The sequence below is a fragment of the Lampetra planeri genome, chromosome 42 (assembly GCF_965212315.1).
Source record: "Lampetra planeri chromosome 42, kcLamPlan1.2.h2, whole genome shotgun sequence".
NCBI classification, from domain to species: domain Eukaryota; kingdom Metazoa; phylum Chordata; class Hyperoartia; order Petromyzontiformes; family Petromyzontidae; genus Lampetra; species Lampetra planeri.
In genome coordinates, this window is record NC_136148.1 from 120,846 (window position 1) to 131,552 (window position 10,707).

A 10,707-nucleotide genomic window follows, 5' to 3' on the forward strand; every position below is an offset into this window, starting at 1 on the left:
TACCGTAATAGCAACTTTACACAACTATTTAAAATAATTATAAAACTAATGAATTAAAGGCACCACGAAAATGATGGTGTAATTTTAATACCGTGCTGCCAATGTCTGAAAAAATCATAATGAATAATATATTAAAAACTGTAAATAAATGATTTACAGTTTGTGTGTCTGTGTCTTTGTGCTCACGTGCACGCCAGCATCAAGGTAAGTGCAAATAAAATATTTATTTTTTCCTATTAATATTCCTTTAGTTTATGTTTTGTTTACTATTCAGTATTTATTGCATGCAAATGTCCACTATTTTTTCTTATATATGAGTTTAACAATGCTTCCCTTTTTTGTTGAACCGAAAACATTTTATAACACTGACCGTATGGGCATTTATTCTGTTCCGACTTATGAACCGTTCGACTTACGAACAGGTCTCAGGAACGAATTTGTTCAGAAGTCGAGGACCGTTTGTATCGGCGTGTGTGTTTTCTGTATTTAGTAAAATATTGTCAACAGCCATGCAATTAACGAAGATATTTTGCCACCGAAGTTCAATGAAACTCAATTTTATCGAAGTAAGTTCTTAGAGTGAAGTAAATGCAGAAAACAAACCGACATGACAACTTATTCACTTAACGCTCAGCCAGACATCTTGGAAGAGGTAGCAGCACCCACACTTGACCCCCCCCCCACCGACTGACTGTGCATTACCCATTCACACACTCCGCTGTTCCTGACGCGGCTATCTCGCTTGACCACCTGGATGTGAAGTTGTCGTTGTTGCTCTGCATCTACATCAGCCCAACGAAAGAAGAAGAGGAAGACCCATTTGTATTGCTGGGCGGACAGAAGTTGTGGGGGCATTAAACAAAACCGGGCCCATTGTGAATGTAGTATGTTGAACTTCTTTTGCACCATACGTAGCCAACCGTGCTAACCAGAAGTGTGTGGAAGGACAAGAAACTAAACACAAAAAGCAGTTCTATATCAGTGAGTTTTCAATCCAGATAATTTAAAAGTATGTAGCTCCAGTGGCTTCCTAATATCAGAAGGAAGAGCGTTCCAGACGGCCGCAGAAGCGCATCTGAAAGTGCGCTCGTCTTCTAGATTGCAAGTCCGGTGTGCTAACCATGACACCACGGCAGCTCCCGACATGAATCAACATAACCACAGTGTCAAAGTACAACATTGGCCCATGCATTGGTGAGCATTGGGTGGTGCTCATGTTGGTATCGTGTCGGTGGTGGAAATTCCACATTGCCATGACAGGATCCACAGTGACTTCCCATCAGATGGTGCGAGGCTGAACAGGCAGTGCCCATTTTGCCGGCTACGGAGGGACGACACGGAGCTGCATCGACCCTGTCCAGGATTCTAACTGTTGTTGACCATGCGGCCGCGAGCCGTTCACTCTACCCAGCACAATCACACGCGTTTATCAGCCATGATCAATTCGCTGCTGGATGGAGACCTCTCCAGGCTGTCGCCAAGTCTTGCTTGTGGTCCTGTGACGTCACAATACACCCAGCATCGTTTCTGGCCAAGTGTGTGCCAATCCCCACCCCCGTCCCCGCCGGGGGAGCGGTGGTGAAGCGGTGAGCGCACTGCGCTATGAACCCGACGACCCGAGTTCGATTCCCACACAACAATCTATTAAGGCTATACGGGGGACCTTTGTCTTTGTTTTTGCCTGCCCCAGCCACCCAAATAAAAAAAATACGTAAATGTGTTTGGCAGCTAATTGGTTGCGTTGGGACATTTTCCCCATGCGTTTGTTCGTGGGAGACTGAAGCTGGACGTATTTACCGCCGACAGAATCGACTCCAATGCACTCCATTCAGGGCTAGCGTCCTTCGAGAAAGACGAAACGCGTATAAATCACGTCCGCTTGGGGCGGTTGTTTGTGCGGTCAATGGGATTGCGGATGTGTGCTTCCGTGGGAGGTTCGTGTCGGCGATTTTATTTATTTTGCCGTCCACTGCGGGGGAAAGAAAAGAAAGAAACAATTGAACACTCCGATTTAAAGCTTTCGTGACTGCAGGGATTCATCTTCTTGGTTCTTTCGGTAAAGTCACGTAGAAGGGAAGTAATAAAATAATAAAAATAAATTGTTTTATTATGTTTTATTTTTATGATTTTATTACTTCCCTTCTACGTGACTTTACCGAAAGAACCAAGAAGATGAATTGAACACTCGTAGAAAGAAAAAATAACTCGGTCCCCATGTGGCTTATCGTCAACTGCGATGGGGTTCGTGAGCCGTAAGTTCGTGGGTGCCGAATCACAGTCCCAATACTCCGCACCAGTCCGTTGCGCGTTCGCTGGACTGCAGCTCTTTATAACCGAGGGCCACGTTCTGAACAAACACTTCCTCCCCTCTTGTTATTGCGACTGTTGCTGTTATATTTTGCTATTGTTTCGCTTGTTTTCCCAGTAAAATCATCTCACCGAGTCTCGTTTTCATGGCCATGGTCAGTGAGGGTTGTTGAATCGGGGGGAGGGAGGGAGGAGGGGGCCACGATCAGTTGAGACCGTGGCCGGGAATCAATCCGCTGCTGGACTAGGGCCGCCCCAACGCTTGTGACTCGAGCATATCCCACGACGCTGGTCGGCGCAGATTGCATAGACACATGGGAGCATAGACGGACAGTGCAACTTTGGCTTTTGCTGCATTGCTCTGAGCCAGTGGTTGTAAATTCCACATGACTATGACGAGGACCGTTCGAACGTTCTCTCTGTATGGCAACGACTGCTGACTTCCTGCAAAGTGGTACTGAATGTATCGACTCGGCAGGGATGATGGGCTGAGTTGACCCTTTACTGGAACCTTCTGTTTACGAGCTGAGCACTCTAACCATAGTGCCTGCGACCGGCTTGCTTTTAAGTACAGCAATCTGTACTTTTAAGTACAATAATCACCGGGGAATGACAAAAGCACCTGCCATGTACCGTGGTCGGGACGTCAAACCTATAGCAAACAAAACAAAACAAAGATTACCGAGACCCATGTAGTTGAACTTTTTTCGCACCATATGTAGCCAACCCCCTAATGGGGATACAGCGCTGCAACAAGATTAAATGATTTACACCATTGGAACCTGATTTGCCAGTAAAAAATATGATAATTGTTTTTTTACCCTTCTATCTGGCAACAAAACTGACACCTTTTTTTACAAGGAGTCATGTTTCATAGACCACAATGCCTGCAGCCATAATGCAAACAAAAACATAACTCTGATAATATATGCACTGTCCTTGAAGTTGAAAGGCGCCTTTTGGCGTCATCTGGTCCAACCCATGTGAGACTAGGCTCTAAGGAAAGCTGTCTCGGGTTTGGACCAATCAACTTCAAGGACAATGCATACATTATCAGAGTTATGTTTTTTGTTTGCATTATGGCTGCAGGTATTGTGGTCTATGCAAACATGACTCCTTGTAAAAAAGGTGTCAGTTTTGTTGCCAGATAGAAGGGTAAAAAAACTATTATCAGGATTAAATAGCTCCGCGACAGAATGAATGATAAGTTATGTTAATGATTTAGGCCCATATATGGGGTAATTGGGCGTGGCGTTGCCTATATAAGGAATACTGGAATGGGAATCGACATGTTTTTAACGATCCAAAGGTCACGGGAATCGACCGATTTTTAACGATACGAAGCTCGATCCATGCTCGAACACATAGGCATGTGTATTCAAAATATCATCACCATGCTTGATCCTGTTACAGCGCACGTGGACAACACGGGGAGACTTCGGTGAGAGTCGCCACACTCGCAATCGAGGCTGCGTTGGCTCCCGTCCCACACAGTTGGCGATGTTGTCGCGAAGAGCCAATCGCGTGATGCTACCGCCCCGCTGTCTTGAACATTCAACTTCGCAGTGTTTCCAAATTCTCACACATGGACACACACCTCCTCGGCCCAGGGGATAGAGGCATCCACTTTCCTGCCCACCCAACTGTCCACCTCTGCCGTGAAACCTTTCAAAGTGCACGAGGTGATCGCGCCATGGCGCTATTTGTTCGGTCCTGCTGTCGCAAAATTCGAGGCCTCTTTCGGTCATCGGAGATGTTTTCCCGGGCTGCTTAAATATGCACCAAGAGCCCCTTGCTCTGGATTCATTGTTTTCCATTGGAGATATAATCTAGATTTCAAATGAATCACTGCGATGGATTCGGTCACCCAAACACAGTAGTAGAATATCCATCTCATACGTATTTTCTTTTTACTTCATCTGGAATAAAAATATTCCAGCTCTGGGAAATAATTGTTTTCATTTAATTTGGTTGCCTTGTGACAGACAAATCTAGGAGAGTGCAGTGCCCCTCGTGTGGACATGGGGGGGGGGGGGTCACGTGAACGCATCTCAGAAGTACAGTGAGGGAAAAAAGTATTTGATCCCCTGCTGATTTTGTGCGTTTGCCCACTGACAAAGAATGATCAGTCTATAATTTTAATGGTAGGTTTATTTGAACAGTGAGAGACAGAATAACAACAACACAATCCAGAAAAACGCATGTCAAAAAAGTTATAAATTGATTTTCATTTTAATGAGGGAAATAAGTATTTGACCCCTCTGCAAAACATGACTTAGTACTTGGTGGCAAAACCCTTGTTGGCAATCACAGAGGTCAGACGTTTCTTGTAGTTGGCCACCAGGTTTGCACACATCTCAGGAGGGATTTTGTCCCACTCCTCTTTGCAGATCTTCTCCAAGTCATTAAGGTTTCGAGACTGACGTTTGGAACTCGAACCTTCAGCTCCCTCCACAGATTTTCTATGGGATTAAGGTCTGGAGACTGGCTAGGCCACTCCAGGACCTTAATGTGCTTCTTCTTGAGCCACTCCTTTGTTGCCTTGGCCGTGTGTTTTGGGTCATTGTCATGCTGGAATACCCATCCACGACCCATTTTCAATGCCCTGGCTGAGGGAAAGAGGTTCTCACCCAATATTTGATGGTACATGGCCCCGTCCATCGTCCCTTTGATGCGGTGAAGTTGTCCTCTCCTCTTAGCAGAAAAACACCCCCAAAGCATAATGTTTCCACCTCCATGTTTGACGGTGGGGATGGTGTTCTTGGGGTCATAGGCAGCATTCCTCCTCCTCCAAACACGGCGAGTTGAGTTGATGCCAAAGAGCTCCATTTTGGTCTCATCTGACCACAACACTTTCACCCAGTTGTCCTCTGAATCATTCAGATGTTCATTGGCAAATTTCAGACGGGCATGTATATGTGCTTTCTTGAGCAGGGGGACCTTGCGGGCACTGCAGGATTTCAGTCCTTCACGGCGTAGTGTGTTACCAACTGTTTTCTTAGTGACTATGGTCCCAGCTGCCTTGAGATCATTGACAAGATCCTCCCGTGTAGTTCTGGGCTGATTCCTCACCGTTCTCATGATCATTGCAACTCCACGAGGTGAGATCTTGCATGGAGCCCCAGGCTGAGGGAGATTGACAGTTATTTTGTGTTTCTTCCATTTGCGAATAATCGCACCAACTGTTGTCACCTTCTCACCAAGCTGCTTGGCGATGGTCTTGTAGCCCATTACAGCCTTAAATTTGGATTTAAAGCTTTCGTGACTGCAGGGATTCATCTTCTTGGTTCTTTCGGTAAAGTCACGTGACTTTACCGAAAGAACCAAGAAGACATTACAGTCTTGTGTAGATCTACAATCTTGTCCCTGACATCCTTGGAGAGCTCTTTGGTCTTGGCCATGGTGGAAAGTTTGGAATCTGATTGATTGATTGCTTTTGTGAACAGGTGTCTTTTATACAGGTAACAAGCTGAGATTAGGAGCACTCCCTTTAAGAGTGTGCTCCTAATCACAGCTCGTTACCTGTATAAAAGACACCTGGGAGCCAGAAATCTTTCTGATTGAGAGGGGGTCAAATACTTATTTCCCTCATTAAAATGAAAATCAATTTATAACATTTTTGACATGCATTTTTAGGGATTTTGTTGTTATTCTGTCTCTCACTGTTCAAATAAACCTACCATTAAAATTATAGACTGATCATTTCTTTGTCAGTGGGCAAACGTACAAAATCAGCAGGGGATCAAATACTTTTTTTCCCTCACTGTAGCTCTGCAGTGTCACCTTCCGCGGGCCGCCGGTCTCTTAACATGGGGGCGATGGACTGCTCCGCGAGAGTTCCAAATCAAAACTTCCTCTCACGGGACTGACGCCAACAAAAAAAACTAAATCCTGTACCAAACAGAAGACAACAAATGAACTGAACCCTGCACCACACAGCAGAGACGCCAGCGAGCAAGTAGCCCGCCGATGATTTGCATGAATCGCACCAGAGTGGTCGAGCCACCCCACTCTGGATCTTTGTTGTCGTTATGTTTTTATTTCCCGCTCCGGCTCTTAAACCCGCCGACCCGTACTGTAAGGGGGCTCTGTCCCCACCCCCTCCCGTGACGATGACATCAGCCGATACCCACTTCATAAATTCACCTATTTTAGGAGGCGTTGAAAGAGGGCCTTTCAAAATATATATATACACGCGGGGCGGACTGATTTCTGGCTCGCGGTCGCTATTAAAAGTGTCACACAAACGGATTGTGTAAGAAGATGGAAACTCAAGTCGGACCTGTGGTCAAGGTGCCCCCCCCCCGTCCCACCCCCGTCCTCTTAGCCGGCAGCTGCCTTGTGACGTTTGATTATTATAGATCATCAAGGGCAGGAGATGGTCACGTCCGGCCGATGTTGTGGATGCGTCCACACCTTTCCACAGCTTCCTTTTTGCTGCTGCTGCTTGGTCCCTCGGCTCTTTCACAGTCTTGTGTGTTGAGCAATGTTGAACTTCTTTCGCAACCGAAACGTAGCCAACCGTGCTAATCGGGAGGTGCGGGGGAAGTACAACAAGCTAAAACGCAAAAAGAGCAGTTCTGAAGAAATTAGTTTTCAATCTCGAAAATATCGATAACCGACCAGAGTAAGGTCTGCGCTCACAGTATCTCAACGTCCCGGTGCCCAGGTATTTTCACTGAACAGGGTGCCGCCAATCGTGATTGTAAAACTGGCAAGGCGATTGCTTGACTTATAGCTTTCAAAAAACTACGACGTTTCGATCGCAACACGAGCGGTCGACCTCTCATGTTGCGATCGAAAACGTCATAGTTTTTAGTTATTTTCTTTGAACCTATCTCCGTGACTTTACCAAAAGACCCAAAGAATAAGGCTATTGCTGATCACAAGCCTTCGGGTCGATGGGCTAACACTCACTGCAACTTAACGTGGAGGTGAATTTATTTACCTAGGTCCTTGACCTCTGGGAGAGCTACTCCCAAGTGATGTAATATGATATTCACTAAATAACTCTTCTTTTAAATGGAAAGCCTCTTAAGATCCTTATTTGAGTGTTTAACCAATGTCCTAATTAGTATCATTGAAAGCGGGAGTTGCTTGAATTATTCACAAAGGGGATACTGCTCAAAACTCCGCACGGATTGGTGAGCAGTCAGCTTACGACACCGCTATCCAGTGACCCCAAGGGTTCTGTCCCTTTGTGATCCACCAACCCTGCCGTGGTGTGCATTTCCACCACGAGACATGCCAAAGAGCAAACGTGTAAACCCAAAGCCAGGCAACGTTTGAATGATTATGCGACAAATCGGCACTACTGAATTATTATATTTGTCACGCTTTTGATGCAGCCAAAACCTGCAAATCGCGCTGAAAATGTATAATCCCACTGTGAACTTTAATACCGAAATTTAGCATTCATGTGGAATTAATATTTATCTCGAATGGAGCGGTGGCATAGTGGTTAGCGCATTGTGCTATGAACCCGCCAACCTGAGTTCAATCTCCCAGCCACAGCTAATATCAGTTGTCACATCTGCACCGGCCCTGTACACCCGGACCCTCCCCCTGCCTCCAATCCTGACTTCACCAACCCGACCAGTGTGGTGAAGTATGGTCAGCGAAACTTGCATTACCGGTGCAGCCTTCCTCCAGCCGTTGTGTTGTTATTCATATTTATTTTAGCATTTACAAATTACGATCTGCCTTGAAGGGAGGCGATTGATGAAAGTTCAGAGGCGTATCTTTCCCTCCAAACTGTTTTTAAAACATTTAAAACATTAATGGCTTCACCCGTGCACTTTAATGAGCCAGAGACCCATTCTCCAGTTAAACTCATACATTTTTAAACAAAAAAGCTGCTCGTGTTTTGAAATGCACTTTGGCGAATACAAATGAGTGCTGTATTGGGCAGATATTCTATACCAAACATTGTTGCGCCATATTTTATCCCGGACAAATGTTTCCGTTGTGGGGAAACGACAACTTCATGACTGCCATTTAGTCAGTGATGCTGGCACAGCGTGCTCGAGTCGCAAGTCCGGTACGTGTCCAAGAGTAACGCCAGTCGAGGAGATGGAGCAATGAAAGCGTCTTGTTGCGTGGGTGCCGCCAGGTGGATTTATGAACATCGCAGACTCGCAGAGAGAATGGCGGTGGCTTTGGGAGACTTTCATCCAGCGATGGAGTGAACATGGCTGATAATGATTGGTCTGTTGAGTCGCACGATTAATTTGGACGTTTTAGCCAAAGGCATAATTACTTCACAATGTCGTCGTGTCAATGAAAATCAGGATTTTTTGTTGTTGCTTCTGGTGAACTGAGAAAATAAATCCGATTGTTACACCGAACAACGCGTTCAAACATACAAACATTCAACACAATCGGTGAGTAGCAACAATTCTTTAAGCGAAAACTGGGGGTTGGGGGGGTGCACGACACAGCCAATCTTAAACAAACGTTAAACGAACGTTGAGCGCTAAACGGAATGAGTGACGATCTGCCTGTGTCTGCTGTCGAGCGTTCTGTTCTGGCTCTCTCCCCTCCTGTGAGTCATTTTTGCATCTTATCCAGCTCCCTCAAACTACTGCCAGAGACAGACAAATATCCCCTTTGACAGACTGTAGCCTTGACAGACTGTAGGGGCAAGTGCTGTTTGCGAGCACCTATGAAGGCCGGCACGGCAAGCAAGGGGGTAGGTGGCCAACACCACGCCCGCCCCCTTAATCTCCCTAGTGGTGATGTTTACTGCACCAGGTACTCAGTTTCAGTTTAATTTATCTCTATATATAAAAGGGGAATTTGTGATTATGTGTGTCTGTTCAAAATGTTTAGCGTACTTCCCGACATGCAACAAACTTGAAATTTGCAATGTGGGTACTTTCCAGACTGTACACCATGCAAAACATATAAAAAATACTTTTGTATTTTGGAGGGGGGGGGGCTCAATAATGCATATTTTTATATTTTTTTCCACGGCAAGTGAGCTGTGACGTCACATATGGCATGTGACCCGCGCATGTGGAAGCGTAACGCATTGTAGTGTAGTGCTTCGCGCGCTGCGCTACGAACCAGGCGACCCGAGTTCGATTCCCGCTCACGGCCACCACCGGTGACGATTATTTGAACCGGTCCTGGGCCTCCCTAGGTCGACTCCGCCTCAAACGAGTAATTTGTGTGGTGTGTGAACATCGCAACTGGGGAGACAAAGGCGACCGGGCGTGGTGAATCCAAGTCCCGGGCGAAGCCGGGTAGTAAAGCTAGTTAGGTATAACCCTGTGAGCCACGCGGCTCTTGACTCGGGTGCAACCGCAACAAAACAAAAACATGAACAAGAAACATCTTAAAGCGACTACACGCAACAGAAACATCCTGGACAAAACAGCAAAGTCTTCCAGAAAAAAAAACCGCATTTCAACGCTGTGTGCAACAAATCCCAGTGGGATGCAAGTCAAACAATAACAACCATAAGACAATGTAGATTAAAGTTATCAGGCCAACTCTGTACTACAAAAAACAAACATGGCTAAACCAAAACGTTTTCAAAATAACCAAAATAAAGCTATAAAAACAGTGATCATAGGAACTGTGATTCAATTTTAACAATAAACGATATACATAACATGTACGACCAAACTTTGCAGCCATAGTTGGCTGCATGAGTCGCTCCATAACAGCTGCAGTATCAGTAGCAGAATCCTAATTTTTCAATAGACCTTTAATGATCAGCACACTATAATCAAAACTCAAGACCATACTTTGCAGCGGTCATTGAGGCTGAGTCGACCTAGGCGAGGCGCATGACTGGTTCAGATAATCGTGACTGGTGTTGGCCATGAACGGGAATCGAACTCGGGTCGCCGGGTTCATAGCACAGCGCACGAACTGCTACGCGACCGCTCCCCTCACCCGTAAATCATCACACGCAGCGTGCGAGTTACACGAAGGACACCATGGCAGATCGAGTGCAATTGGTGGAAACTTTGATGAGAAACCACCACTGTTGTTATATATCGTACCAACACGTTTCGACTTGAGTGGAGGGGGCTCAGCCCCCTGGAACCCCCTACCACACCCGTGGGTACGGGGCGCACGAGCGCTATTGACAGGAACTCGTCTCACGAGCGAGTTATTCCTAAAGTGTCTCCGAGTTAAAGCGAACACTGAGCGCCACTCATCCCTGTTGGCAAACCGCCTACACCAGCAGCAGCGCGAGTTTCACATTCCCATGACGGGAGCCGGGCTCCACATTGGACCGCCACCGTTCCCCGCGAGGTAAGCGGGCATTTCGACTTTTCAAAGAGACAATGACGCAGGAAGCCGAGCCGCTGCAGAGAAGCAAAGAAGAAGAACACTGCGGTCACTTGCTGAGAGTCGCGACGACAATTCAGGACGGGGGGCGTT

At 46.2% G+C, this 10,707-nt stretch overlaps 2 protein-coding genes across 3 annotated transcripts in view; one reads left to right on the top strand and one right to left on the bottom strand.

The window, feature by feature from the left end:
• The window catches only part of LYRM4 (LYR motif containing 4), a 103,340-nt gene that overhangs the window by 43,118 nt on the left and 49,515 nt on the right, over positions 1-10,707 (bottom strand). The window lies entirely within an intron of this gene.
• Positions 1-10,707, top strand: part of LOC144732245 (protein phosphatase 1 regulatory subunit 3D-like) — a 57,836-nt gene that overhangs the window by 21,359 nt on the left and 25,770 nt on the right. The gene's annotated exons all lie outside the window — the stretch shown is intronic.